Consider the following 16,203-nt stretch of genomic DNA (forward strand, 5'->3'; position numbering starts at 1 on the left):
AGGTCGGCAATGTACTGGACCTGTCTCCAACGATGCCTGGTGTAAAGATCTTCTTTCACGAACAAACCTGGAGGTAGAATGGGCTGCACCTTAAGTTGCAGTATATGATTAGGTGTTAATGGCTCCAAGTCGTTTGGATTATCAGAAACAGTCGTGAGTGGACGGCTATTGAGAATGGCCTCAACCTCACACATTACTGTCTGAAGGCCTTCATCATCCAGATACTGCTGGCTGGTGACTGACCGTAATGTCGTTTTGACCATGCGAATCAACCTCTCCCATATCCCTTCATAATGGGCACCATGGGGAGGGTTAAATGTCCATTTTACCCCCTTTTGGAGCAGACTTTTTTCAATTTGTTGCATGTTCCAAGATTTTAATGACTCTTTTAGTTCCTTTTCAGTTGCAACAAAGTTTGTTCCATTATCTGACCGCAACTCTGACACTGGTCCTCTTCTGGCAATGAAACATCTGAATGCATGAATGCAAGAGTCAGTATCAAGTGAATGTGCAACTCCAAGTGTATAGCACGACTGGTAAGACATGTGAAGATCACACCATACCGTTTTACAATGCTACGGCCTCGTTTTACCTCTAATGGCCCAAAATAATCAACCCCTACATGCGTGAAGGGTGGAAGGTCAGGGGTCAACCTGTCAACTGGCAAGTCTGCCATTTTCTGTTCACCTGCACTCAACTTGACTCTTCTGCACCTGGTGCATTCATAAACTACCTTTATGGCCAGAGTGTCGGCGCAAGGAATCCAATATCTTTGTCTGAGTTTGGAGAACATGAAATTTCTTCCACTGTGTCCAACTTCATGATTGATGTGCTGTAGTAAGAGTTTGGAAACGTGATGGTCCTTAGGGAGAAGAGCAGGGTGTTTCTGCTCAGTGGGCATTGCCATTTTACTCAGACACCCACCAACCCTTAAGATGCCATTGACCAGAAGAGGATCTAACCTGTAGATGGAGCTGTTTCTGTTTACATTTTGCATGCCTTTCTGCAAACAGGCTATTTCTTGTGGGAATCCCTCCCTTTGGCAAAACTTTAAGATTGCGACTTCAGCATCCTCTAGATCACTGATTGATAGAACATATGGACCTGTCTTTTCATGTTTTCCTTTTCTTGTGGTCATGATATGTCTGTTCAGATCTTTCTTGCTATTCTTAAGCAGTTTCAACATAACAGACTTGAACCTCAGGAACCATGCCACAGCTTTCTTGAGCTTCATCCAAGTTGAGAAATAATTCATGAGGTAAGAAGTGGCGTCACAGCTTTCCTTCACAACAACATTGACAGTGACAACTCCTTTTCTTAATTCAGGGTCATCTTGAGGGAGAATGGGTTCAGATGGAAGCTCTGGCCAGCAATGAGATGGCTCCTTCAGAAAGTCTGGGCCATACATCCATGTTGTTCTTTTCAAGAATGTGTTGACATGCAGTCCCTGGGAGGCGTAATCAGCGGGATTGAGTTTTGTGCCTATATACTTCCATTGGGAGACATCTGTCGCACTTCTGATGACATTAACACGGTTTGCCACAAAGGTTAGGAATCTTCTGCTTTCATTCCGGATGTACCTTAGAACAGTCATGCTATCTGTCCAAAACAGAGACTTTTCCATTTCCACATGCAACTCCTCAAATAGCATCTTGTCCATTCGTACGGCCAAAACTGCAGCAGTGAGCTCCATTCGTGGTGTGGTCATCAGTTTTAAGGGAGCAACTCGGGCCTTTCCCATTATAAAGGTGACGTGGACCTTGTTGCTGCTAGTCAGCCTAAGATAGGTAACTGTTCCATACCCAAGGTCACTCGCGTCACAGAAGTGGTGCATCTGCACTGTTTTGACATCTCCAAAGTTGTTTGGTACAAGACATCGGTTTACCTTGAACTCCCTTACTCTTGGAAGATCTTGCCACCATTGCTTCCAGGCTTGAGTGTGTACCTCTGGCAATTCTTCATCCCATCCAATGTTCTGCTTGCATAACTCTTGCAAGATGTGTTTTGCCGGAAAGGTGAGAGGTGCAAGGAATCCAAGTGGGTCATATATAGAACTGACCATGGACAGAATCCCACGTTTGGTGCATGGACGCTCCTTTATTGTCACCTGGAATGTGAAAGCGTCTTCCTTGACATCCCATTGCACCCCGAGGGCTCTTTCAACTGGCAAATCTTCTATGTCAAGGTCGAGATTCTTTATGTCCTTGGCCCTCTCAGGCTCTGGAATGGAGACCAAGACAGCTCTGTTGTTACTAATCCATTTGGTCAACTTAAAGCCTCCAGTTGCACAGAGTAATTTCAGCTCTTTACAAAGTCTAATGGCATGGCCCTCTGTGTCCACTGCTTTCAACAAATCATCCACATAGAAGTTGTTCTTAACTGTGCTAGTTGCATCAGCTGAGAAGCACCCCTTGTTATCCTCAGCTGTCCTCTTTAAAGCATAACTTGCACAGCTAGCTGATGATGTTGCGCCAAAAAGATGTACGATCATCCTGTACTCTTTCAGTGGCTGACTAACGTCCCCATTTGACCACCAAAGGAAGCGCAAGAAGTTCACGTGATGAGATGGGACCTTTACTTGATAGTACATTTTCTCCACATCAGCCATGATAGCGATGTTGTCAAGACGAAAACGGACTAAGACCCCAATTAAGCTGTTTGTAAGATTGGGACCTTGAATGAGTTCATTGTTCAGAGAGGCACCCTGATAAGCTGCAGAGCAGTCAAATACCACACGCAAGCTCCCCTTCTTTGGGTGAAACACACCATGGTGTGGAATATACCACACTTTTCCATTTTCCTGCATCAACTGGTCTTGGGGTACAAGTTCAGCATGTCCGCATGATAGGACCGTTTTCATAAATGCCCTATACTCATTATGAAAGTCACTATTCCTTTGAAACTTTCTTTTTAAAGACAATGCTTGTTGCTCTGCCATGTGGCGGTTGTTTGGCATCATAGGAATATCCTTCTTGAATGGCAAAGGCAATTGATAATGTCCAGCCACTATTTCAACAGAGCTGTCCATTATCTGCATGAATTTGTGGTCTTCCACAGACATTTGTTTCTTTTCCTCAAAACTCTTTTCTGGGAATTCATGGTTGTATTGCTGAATCAAAAGTTCACTCAGGCTATCAACAGAAATCCGATGTGCATGAACATATTTCTGACCTTGCTTGTTGATGCATGCATTCTCAGTATGGAGAAGTCCATTCACCACCCAACCTAGCAGTGTTTTAACAGCAAAGGGTCCATTACCCTGGCTATTGATAATTCTCCAAGGTTCCATCAATTTGGGTGCATTAATCCCAATCAGAAGGTCAATCCCAGCATTAATGTTGGGAATATCAACATCTTGAAGATAAGGCCATTTTCGAATATCTTCTCGTCTGGGGCTATGTTCTCTGTTGACTGGAATTTCCTGCTGAGTGTACACTTCAGGTAATTTTATGAACTCCTTTCCTTCCAGGCTGCACAATTCCAGGCCCTTGACTACCAGGCTGTTAACAGATTTCTTTTGCCCCATAGTGCGCAGAAGTATTTGTTGATGTTTCCCATTAGCATTCAAGTTCCTCCTAAGTTGTTCTGTGCAAAATATTGCAGAACTCCCTGGGTCAAGGAAAGCGTATGTCTGAATTTCATGATTTGAATTATTCAGTTTGACTTGAACTGGTATTATTGCAAGTGTACAATGTTTATCACTACAATCAAGTGCCTCTGCTTTCAGTGAAACCAATCCGCTGCTCACTGCCTTTTTGTCTGAAGGACCTGCATTACTCTGCTCTTTCGTTACATTTTGAGGTATATGCAAGATAGTGGGATGTAATTTTGAACAAATTGAACAGGTTTGTCTATTTTTGCAGGTCAAACTCATGTGTCCTTTAGCAAGACAACCAAAGCAGACACCTTTAGTCTTTAGCAGCTCAACTCGTGCGTTGTGAGACTTCTTCACCAGCTCTTGACATGACACAATCTCATGCTCACCATTACAGGCAGGACAGAGTTTTGATGAACTGTTTTTAGGCACATTGGATACTTGCATTGTGCTCTCTGTGTTGTTCTTTGGCGCAACTGCTACTGTTGTATCGAAACTGCTCCCTCTGTTCTTCTGCATGGAACTCATTGGCTTGCTACTGTTAGCAGCTGTTTTTGATGACCTTCTGTTTGAGGAGCCGTCTTGTAGGTTACCAAAAACTGGGTCTTGTAAAATCCTGGCCTGCCTTTCCAGAAAGAGGACAAGATCGGCAAACTCGGCTCTTGCTCCTGTTCGTTCCCTGATGTCAAAAGCATGTGATCTCCATTTTTTTTTCACTTTGTACGGCACCTTGGAGATTAGAAGCCTCAGGTTTAATGGAAGGTTCAGCTCATCCATGTACCTTAAGGTATGCATTACATTACAGCATCCACGGAGGAAAAGAGCATAACTGTACAGAGCTTCTACATTGTCTGATGGGATATTATTCCAACTTAAGGCTTTATCCATATAAGCATTAGTAATTTTAAATTCATCTCCAAAATGAAGTTCCAATAGCCGTTTTGCCTCTGCATACCCTCTATCTGCATCCACATGAAGACAATTTCTGACCAGCTCCTTAGGTTGGCCACAGGTGTATTGTTCAAGGTAATACAGTCTGGCTTGGCTATTGCTGGTGTTTTTCTCAACACAGTGTTCGAATGCCTGCATAAATGGTCTGAAGTTCAGAGGTTCACCGTTAAACATGGGTATGTGCTTAGTTGGAAGTAAAGTCATTTTCTGTTGCTGCGCAATAAGATCAGCAACAGCACCCAGGTTGCTGGTATCTGAGCTTAAAAGCGCATGTGGAAATGAAGTACCTGCAGCTGCTTGACTGGTCGGATTCAATTGTAAGGTCTGAACAGGCCTTTGTGACCTCCGCGGTCTTGTATCCTGTGTTAAAACCTTTTGCAATGGTGTTTTGGGAAGAGCAGAGATTCTGATGTATTCCACTGGTGAGGGTTCTGGATAAACATGCTCCTTGATTCTGTCATATTTGCTCTCCAAATACGCATTCATGCCATCTCCTGGAAATTCTGAAACTTCTGTCGATTTAAGTCTAGAGTTCATAGATTCAGCATCAATGCTTTGTAACACTTGTACTTTTGCACTAGCTGCAGCCAACTCTGTTTCAAGTTCAACTCTTTCCATTGTATTTTGCACTTTAATTCTTTCCATTTCCAAGGCTTGTTTTTTCTTCAGTCCTTCAGCACGTTGCAATAGAGCTGCCCTTTCAGCTTCAGCTATTAAACGTGCGGAAGACACTGACGAAGATTTTGAGGAAAGACTGCCACCAGAACGTGAAGATTCTACTTTACTGGCACGTGCTGCCACAATGGATATACTGTCCAGAGGAGACACCACAGTTTGGGGTTCATAGCTTTGAGCACTCTTCCACATTTCTACCTCATTCAAAAACTTTTTAAAAGTTTGCATCTTTGGTTGATACCAATCATCATTGTCACTTTTCTTTTCCTCTTCCTCATGCAGCACTTGCACAGATTGATGCACATCTTTAAATTCGTCCAATGCCACATGGAGCTGTACAATGCCTGTGTCAACGGCTTCAATATCTCCACCTTTTAATAATTCCTTTAATTGGTTAATTTTACGTGTACACGCACCAAGTTTTCCTCTGCGCATTGCGCAAAGCTCATTAATTTTGCCATCAGCCATATTTTAGATTTTTTGAGAACAACAAAAGAAAAAATTATATATATATTTATTTATTTTTTTATTTATTTATTTATTTTTATTTTTTAAACACAGCACAGTTATCTTCAACTCAGTTCATTCTCATCTGGCTTCATTTAAGCTTATATGTGCATGAACAAAATCATGGTCCGCTCCAGTAGCAAATCCAGTAACAAACAAAAAATGCACTCCAATAGTGAACTTAAAAAGGTAAATTCTCAAAAGATCCAAAACTTTGTCAACTCCAAAGTATCTTTTTTTTCTTCAATAACAGTCAAACAAATGCTTCCATAGGCTCCAAACAATTCGATTGTGAAGCAGCGTAAACGATTGCAAAGTTCTTTACCTAAATGTGATGGCGGACCACTCTTAGCTGGGACGTATTGCTTAACTTCTTTGACAAGCTATCCAACACAGAGAAACTTAAATTGTACCTTTTTGCGGTGGATGAGACGGAATTCCAGCAGGTAGATAAATTGGTTGGTAAGCAGAGCAAGGCAGGCAGCGAGCAGGTAAGTAGGTTGGTAGTAGCAGACAAAGCATGGACTCCAGTAATCCGACAAACGATTGGTAGGTGATTGAATAATGGTGGTTAATAGGCACAACTTAATATCAAAATAATATCCAAATAGTGTTCAATAGCGATGTAAAGAACTGTATGCTTAATACGTTCTAACAGCTTCCTTGTTCTTTTTTCCTTGTTTTTGAAAAGGTGAGAGGCGGCCATCTTTATATTCAAACATTCTCACAAACTGTCAAAATAAAGGTCCCTACAAAATAAAGGATCCTACACCTAACACAACATAACAGTGCTCCAATAGCACAAAAATTTAGATTAAACTAAACCCAAAATAGCTCCTACACATGTTCTCTGATACACTATATCCTATATAAATTCCTTGTCTTTTGATGTTTTGGGTGTAGTGTGACCTGGAAACTTTTTTGTGAAATTGTGAAACTGTGCCTGCCTTGGAAAGAACCCCCTTGTCTTCATGTGGCACTCCAAAAGTCTCTTTTTTTTTACTGAAATGCACCCGTTCAATACTCATGTGTGCCTGTCCCTTTGTGGTCGCGACTCTGGATCAGCGGTACTGATAGACTCCAAACAAGCATGCCCCTCCCAGTTATATAACACACCATCGCTTTCATCACAAACAATTGACTTAATTACAGTTTGTGATGGCCACGGCATTAATCATTTTGCCATATCTTCTTTCAAGCTTTTTTCCAATAATGACACTTGGGAAACATAAACACACAATTTACGTTGAGTAACCCATATAAACTACATTTACACAAAACGTGATTACAACTAAATGGGTCTTTTTTTAATCACACTTGTGGTCTAAAATAGGCCAATAAAAACTGTTTCCAGTTCAAAGACTCCTTAGAAACTCTCAGAATGCTAGTTTCCTCCTTGTGGTTCCATAGTTGTTTATGCGTGGACATATTTACACATGGTTAATAGCCTTTGGAGTCTGGGTTTTCCTGGAACAGCTATATTTAACTTATCCAAAGGAAGTAGATTCAAATGAGGTAGTGCTGTGTTGAAACATGTGAGCCTATCAAATTTGAATAGTGACAGACAAACAAGGTTCATGCTAAACAGCAATTAAAGAGCTCTTGGAGTGCTAAGCTACAAGATTCAAGATGTTTGCTTACTAAACCATCATGCATGGCTTTGTTGTGGCGCTTGTCTTAACACTGTGGGCATAAACAGGCCGTAATAAACACTTCTCAGGAAGAGACCCTAAGTGTGCCTCAGTTCATTATCCATGTTCTGAAAGCATAAAGAGCATCTTTAATCCATTTATAAACAAGTAGATTAAATGTCTTTGTTCCTGAGTATTCCTATCTTTAACCAGAAACAACCCCATCTGTGCAGATACAGTGGTATTGGTCAGAGAGCCAAGGCCCTGGGAGTGCACACGCACTGCCAGTATGAGGGATCAAACCAGCAGTTATCAATCTTAACAACAGAGCAACTTCAAAAAATAAAAAAGTATTAAAGCTGAAGTGTAATTTCTGTGCCAATAGCATCATTAAACGGAGTTGTAAAAATAATCACCATTTTCAAGTTGAAGCTGGCTGCTTAAACAAACAAAGGACATTTTTTGATAGTGCAACAGTGTTACACTTTTAGGAGAAATCAACCAACAACAAATTGCTTACATGCCATTATGCATAATAGGATGGTATAAGAGAAAGCATTTTAACATTGAAAAAATTACATCAGTTTTAAGTGTCTTTTAAGGTTTACTCCAGATTTCTTTGTTAATGCATTGCATTATGTATGATAATGCACAACCAAGGCCTGTTTGCCATGTTACATCTTTGATCCTAAACATTTGTTTGTTTGCCAATCCATTTTATTTCCTATAAGCCCCATTCCAGTTTTATCCAGGTGCACACATTCTGTTGCTATTTTTGGCTATATTGGATCAAAAACAAAGCAAACAAAACATTAAAGTTCATTACTTTAAGTATTATCCCTCTCATTCAGTGGTGGATTCAGAGTGCAACAGTGCCTCCCCACTTTTTCAGCCATATTGGTTTCAGAGGTAACCATAAAAGAGTTCTAAGGCACGAACCAAACCATCCAGTTCCAAGGTGAATCATAACATTACAAACTTTGATTTGAAGCAAAAACAGAATTGAAAATTGGAGAAAAAGTCAAAGTTAAAGCCTGTGTACTTAACGTATTTAATGAGGGAATGAACTACAATTTTGAATGACATAATCAAATTAAAAACTATGGAAAAATAGAAAACTATGGATTTAATTTTGACTTCATTCATAGTGCGTCATAGTAGTCGCTGCAGAGCACTTTTGCTGGCATTTGTTTATTGTGATTGCGTGACTGGTGGATCTTTCAGGGTCATGGATAGTGTTCATGGCTATTCAACTGCCAGCCCCAGTCATCTTTATGGCCCTCCATCTGAATCTGAAAAAAATCACCTTGCATTCTGATTATCAAAGCACTCTGCGCAAAGCTCAGCGTTGAGTTTAACAATTCCAATAGGCACACGCATTTGGTGGTCATAAGTTAGCACACAGATCCGAGCGGGAGCTTGCTTGTTTATCATGCTGATCTGTTTAGGGTCTTGTTAAATGTGATAACGTGAAGCTCCACTGAGCATGCATGCATGCATATATCCAGTATATGTTTGGTTCTATATTCTGTAGAGATATGTGTAAGCATTCACAATCACATCATCAAATAGGTTTGTTCTCATTTTACAATTATTATCTGCACACATACCTCCTATATGCAAATGCACAATATTTGCAAGGTAATTTTCCCCTCATCGAATGGAAGGGAAATATTTTTAAATGTGGTGTAGTTCTTCTCCAGGAATGTGGCTATTAAACACAATTTAAAAAAAAAAAGTAAGTTTAAATAACATGGACTGATGGCTTCAGCAGAAGCATATAACATTAATTAACTGTCTGTCTTCAAAGGTTACCCTTCATCGTTTTTACTATGACAAAAATGAATGCAGTTTTCTACTTCCTGGATGAGACTGTTTCCCAAATGCACCCTTTCTGAAATACATCCATTGATAGATCATTTAAAAAAGTTACATGGACAGGATTTGACATCAGGGACAGTACAAAATAAAAGTAAGAAATAAATGTTTGATTAATCATTATTTAATTATTTTCTAGCATATATATATATATATATATATATATATATACACTCACCTAAAAAATTATTAGGAACACCTGTTCAATTTCTCATTAATGCAATTATCTAATCAACCAATCACATGGCAGTTGCTTCAAAGCATTTAGGGGTGTGGTCCTGGTTAAGACAATCTCCTGAACTCCAAACTGAATGTCAGAATGGGACAGAAAGGTGATTTAAGCAATTTTGAACGTGGCATGGTTGTTGGTGTCAGACGGGCCGGTCTGAGTATTTCACAATCTGCTCAGTTACTGGGATTTTCACGCACAACCATTTCTAGGGTTTACAAAGAATAATGTGAAAAGGGAAAAACATCCAGTATGCGGCAGTCCTGTGGGCGAAAATGCCTTGTTGATGCTAGAGGCCAGAGGAGAATGGGCCGACTGATTCAAGCTGATAGAAAAGCAACTTTGCCTGAAATAACCACTCGTTACAACCGAGGTATGCAGCAAAGCATTTGTGAAGCCACAACACGCACAACCTTGAGGCGGATGGGCTACAACAGCAGAAGACCCCACCGGGTACCACTCATCTCCACTACAAATAGGAAAAAGAGGCTACAATTTGCAAGAGCTCACCAAAATTGGACAGTTGAAGACTGGAAAAACGTTGCCTGGTCTGATGAGTCTCGATTTCTGTTGAGACATTCAGATGGTAGAATCAGAATTTGGCGTAAACAGAATGAGAGCATGGATCCATCATACCTTGTTACCACTGTGCAGGCTGGTTATTAAGAATAAAACTTTTGCAGTATGTCTTTGCCCAAATACTTAGTCTTACTAGAGAAAAAAACGTTTTCTTCATAGAATTCTTTATATAACAAAATCGTGCCGACAAACAGATGCATGCAAAGAGTACAAATAGCATTTTAGCTTAGCACAAAGCTAAATGTTCACATGACAATTTATCTTTTTGCAGCTCCAAATTTCAAAACCCCTCAGAGTGTACGCAAGGACATCCTATTCTGATCGTATGTGGATTCTGTTCATAGAATGAGGCAGAGAATATATTATTTGTAGCTTTCTATACAATATTAAATGCTACATTGGTTAGCATGTCTTTTAAAAAATACCCCAACTGCATAAATAACATTGACATCGCATGTAATTGTGTATTTATTGAATTTATGTTTCATCTGTCAAAGTGTTTCTAACTGTTTTTACATGATGTAACTACTCTATTAAGCTCCCAAGGGAAAGTTCCTCAATGATGTCATATCCACCTTTTCACCCATAACAGCAGTGTGAAAGCGTTTGTATGAATGAAACACATCATAAGAAAGTGTTTCACCGCTGATCAAAAGCCTCTTGATTGCATCATTTAAATGCATAAATATGTTCCAACTGAATAGACTATATATAAAATGAAACAAATTACAATAAAAGGGAAAGTAATCTCTTCAGTAATCAAAATAAATTTTGAATGTAACTGTATTCTGATTAGCAATGATTTTAAATTGTATCTATAGTTGATAAAGTTGTACATTTACTAATATTTAGGATTTGAAATAACCATCCCATTACATGTTCTCTGATACACTATACCCTATATAAATTCAGACATCATGCCTTGTTACCACTGTGCAGGCTGGTGGTGGTGGTGTAATGGTGTGGGGGATGTTTCTTGGCACACTTTAGGCCCCTTAGTGCCAATTGGGCATCGTTTAAATGCCACGGCCTACCTGAGCATTGTTTCTGACCATGTCCATCCCTTTATGGCCACCATGTACCCATCCTCTGATGGCTACTTCCAGCAGGATAATGCACCATGTCACAAAGCTTGAATCATTTCAAATTGGTTTCTTGAACATGACAATGAGTTCACTGTACTAAAACGGCCCCCACAGTCACCAGATCTCAACCCAATAGAGCATCTTTGGGATGTGGTGGAACGGGAGCTTCATGCCCTGGATGTGCATCCCACAAATGTCCATCAACTGCAAGATGCTCTCCTATCAATATGGGCCAACATTTCTAAAGAATGCTTTCAGCACCTTGTTGAATCAATGCCACATAGAGTTAAGGCAGTTCTGAAGGTGAAAGGAGGTCAAACACAGTATTAGTATGGTGTTCCTAATAATCCTTTAGGTGAGTGTATATATATATATATATATATATATATATATATTGTGATATATATATATATATATATATATATATATATATATATATATATATATATATATATATATTGTGATATATGTTCTATCACAAAAGGGTTTCAACAGATGTGATTTTACTTTCACCAAGGGCACCAGAATCACCAGGTGATTTAAGTGTTTCCTCACCTCCAAAACCTCAATTTAACTTTATCTTTCACCATGCGATAACCCAGATTATTACCCATGTGACCCTTCTGAATTTCACAATCTTCTACTTAATTTTCTCCATAGTTTCAACTTGGAAATCCTCCATCCCAGCAGTTCTAGTAAAATCAGACATCATACTCTGAAGTCATAAAAAATGCCTGTGACCTGATGACAGCTTCTGATGAGGCAGAGTATTGTGACATCTGTGTGTTTGTGTGACAGAGCTTAAAGCTGTAAGGCTGCAGACCACAATAGGCTTGTCATTGCCATGATCAAATGAACCGCCCTTAGTGAATGCTGACTGTCTGAAAAAATGACTTGGTGCTTATTGTCTGACCAAAACCAATGAACAGATATGAAGTACTGTGACCTCAGGATGGTTCTGAGATTATAAAATATGAGATACAGAAATGTCCTGTAGTTATCTAATGATCTAGTCCAGTTGTTTATGCTATTTCATACATTATATACTAATACACCCGCTGAACACTTTATTAGGAACACCTGTACACCTACTTATTCATGCGATTATCTAATCAGCCAATCATGTGGCAGCAGTGCAGTGCATAAAATCATGCAGATACAGAGTCTGGAGCTACAGTTAATGTTCACATCAGTCATCAGAATGGGGAATAAATGTGATCTCAGTGATTTAGACCGTGATTTAGGCATGATTGTTGGTGCCAGATGGGCTGGTTTGAGTATTTCTGTAACTGCTGATCTCCTGGTATTTTCACACAAAACAGTCTCTAGAATTTACTCAGAATGGTGCCAAAAAACATCCAGTGAGCAGCAGTTATGTGGACAGATATGCCTTGTTGATGAGAGAGTTCAACAGAGAATGGCCAGGGACTCGTTTCACAATAATGATTGATCTTAGCGGTTAAGAGAGTGTTCTATTTCAATTTTATGAACATTCTTTATTTTCTTTATGTGCATTTCAAAAAGCTGCACTTAACCTGAATGTGTGATGATGTGCTTTAAGTGCTTCTTAAGATAGTATCTGTCCATGTGACAGTGCTGAAATGTGACCATATAGTGCTGCTCGTCATTGTAACCATTATATTTGTGCAATATCTTTACAATTTGTAATTTACCTCGGTATAATTTGTTTTACAATTTTTTTCTTAAATATTCAAACTAATTAACTGCATATTTACATATTGTTTTTACAATAATTTTGTGCAGAACAATCTTTTTCTTTTTCACAACCTGCTTCCATACTAAGGTGTGCATTTGTAATATTTAATTTTCACAAATTCCTCGACATAAATTCGACATAAAAGCTTCCAGGATTAGTGAAGATAGTGGAGACCCTGTGTGTTGATCCTGCTAATTAAAAGCATTGATTGAATATTATTCAGTGTTATCTCGGGGCGTAAAATAAGGAGACGTTTGGAAAATGCCCTTTAGGGATATTCACCAATAAAGTGGCGGTCTGCTCTTCACTCCCAAAAGCAATGCAGCATGTGCGGTGCTACACAACTTGTAGTGCTTGTGAGAGAACCTTTGGGTGACAGAGAGGAAGAGGAGGATAATAAATATAATAAATGTAGGCTTATGAGCACATATATACAGACAATTTTCATGCATGGCAGCAAGTTAATGACTTTTTTTCTTCTCTTTAGATTAGTAATTTATACTGTTGTCTGCAACAATCATGCCACCACTTTGTTGTTACCAACTTGTCCAACTAGTCCACAAATAACTTTGTTTGTTTACTAATTAATCTATTCATCCATTTAGACAATTTTATGTATTTCATTATAATAATTATTATTATTAGACTATAAAACATATATCCTGATATTAAAGTCTCAGCATAAAGTGTAGCTATTGGTATTTAAATTGTATAAAGGGTAATTTCAAGATTGTCCTGCAGGTGTCTGCATAAGTCTATGTCATTATGATGCTCTTAGCAGTGCACGATTACCTCAGAGCACTTGTAAATCTATGAACATTTACAAGTACTACTTTAGTTACGATGCTTTTAGAAAATGGGCTACAAAACTAAGATGAGTTTTAAGTTGGATTCTATGATCTACTAAGGCTTACGATGCTTTTGGAAAATGAGGCCCTCTCTTTTCAAGCTGACAGAAAGGCTACGGTAACTCAGATAACTGCTCTGTACAATTGTAGTGAGCAGAATATCATCCCAGAATGCACAACACATCAAACCTCGAGGCGGATGGGCTACAACAGCAGAATACCACATCTGGCACTTAATTAGAACCAGAGTGTTCCTAATAAAGTGCTCATTGAGTGTACAAAATGCCCACACCTTTTGACCAATGAATATCCATGACTTTTGCAGTCATTCAAAATTGGACTAATGGAATGAATTTTCATAAAATAATTTTATAGAGATTGCAAAATACAAAATACATTTCTAAATAAAATATTTGTGAGCTGAGCATTATATTGAGCTGAGAAATTATATTCACTATAGAAATTCTCATCAATTACATAAGATTTTTATTAATTTATATGACTTTTCTAGGCCTGGATATCACATTTTTAACTGTTTTTATATTTGATAAGAACTGAGCATAACTACAAACATTTACATTTGCTAAAGTAGTCTCAATGACGTTTCAACAACCTTTTAAGATTTTATTAATTGTCTTTTTCAGGCTTGGAAATCACAATTTTAAAATTCCCTGATATTTCCTGGTTTTCTATAAATGTGGGGATGCTGTATACACTATATCAAAGAACCAATGAAAATTGACCCTTGTTGGTTTTGCAGAACACTTGCTAACCCACTGGACAAAAAAAAAAAAAAAGATTATCTCTTTAATATTGTAATTATTTATCTTAGACAGCAATGAGATTAAAATGAGAGCAAATTCAGACTTCTGCTGAATTTTTCTCCTGAGATCATTGCAAGACCATTGCAATCCCACAGGTGTCTTGTCTAGAGATTCAGAAGAGATCTCAGCAATGTCACAATATGTGTTAGGATATGCCCAGATACCAAAGTCTCTAAATGAACTTCTTTCAAGAAATAATAATCTGGGCTAGGCTATCCACATTTATTATACAGTACTATAACAGTAAACTATAAATGTCAACAATTGTGTTATTTTAATTTTTCCAAGGAATTTTTGGAAACAAATTTTAGATTGATACTTTAAGATTCTTAAACAAGTAATAACATAACTCCTTTATGTCATCTGAGCTATGAAGGAATAACCTTTGAACAATTAATGTTTCCTTTCTGAATAAATGAACCACATACTATAGTAGCTATTTAATAACAGACACTTTTTGATGTTTAATCAGCTTAGACAAAAGTTCTGACAATGCAAAATGTATATAAATCATACAGTACTAATAGAATACTAGCTACATATTTCCATTTACAGTTGTATTTGATTTGTATGACCCATAAAGCTTGTCAGTTGTCTAAACATCTTTTGTTGCTGTTTTTAGGCTGCTAGTACTGTACACATGTTGAAGCACAAGGGTCCTCAACACCACAATCATCAAAGCAGAACTTGCCCAGTGGAGCAACAGGCATTCCATTGTCTGATTACATAAAAGGGCACCCAGTGTGATTACAAAGATTGGGCGCCCAGTTTTGTGGAGGATATTTACAGTATGGGATTGCACAAATTTGTGTGATTTGGATCACCTTTGTCTTAAAAGGAATTGCATTAAACTAAAACAGCAGTTTAATGATATTCAGTCCAATATTCAGTCATTGAATCTTCTGTTTTAGAAGTTATTACTCGAAAACTTCAGTTTCATAGAAATGTGAACCCAGGTTTTATGCAGCCACACAATAACATTTTCAAGAAAGTGGAGTGGGTGTCAATGCAGCATGTGTTGAATTGACACATAAAACGTTCCCATTACATTGAGTAGCATCCAGAGGCAAAATTCTATTACTTTAACTGAATTGAGGGACAAGAGAACAACAGAGGACACTTAAGGGGTCACCTTGGGTCAAGTTGATCTCATGTTTCAAGACACGGGTGTCCGAAGTCAGTTGGACATGATGAAACTGAAGACAGTATTTGGGTGAATAACATGTCAGGATTTTTTATGTGTCCAGGACATACAAGTTAAATAGTACACATAATACAGTATTCTTAATATTTCTCAGATTATATGACAATCAAACAGTACATTAAAATTTAAATCAGTGCTCAAACTTTAGAGATGAGTATCAAATAATGAGCAACAATCTATGACATTTTGCTCTTTTGACGCAACAAATAAATAAATAAACGTAATTTATTTAAATAAATTCTAAAGTGATCCTAAGGACCAAGAATATTTGCCATCTTGCGAATGTTACCAGACTAATCTCACAGTGAAATAGGAAACAGACTGAATTTTCTTTAGCTAAATTCGGTCTGTGCTTACCAAAATCTGAAACACTGCCCCTAGTGGCGAAAGCGGTAAGTACTGTTTGGCACATGGGCACACGTGAGCTCCATTTTCCGTGTGGAATGTCCATGGAGGGGTACCAAATGCAAAAGTGTTTTC

This window comes from Xyrauchen texanus, chromosome 34, assembly GCF_025860055.1.
Source record: "Xyrauchen texanus isolate HMW12.3.18 chromosome 34, RBS_HiC_50CHRs, whole genome shotgun sequence".
In the NCBI taxonomy this organism is placed as follows: domain Eukaryota; kingdom Metazoa; phylum Chordata; class Actinopteri; order Cypriniformes; family Catostomidae; genus Xyrauchen; species Xyrauchen texanus.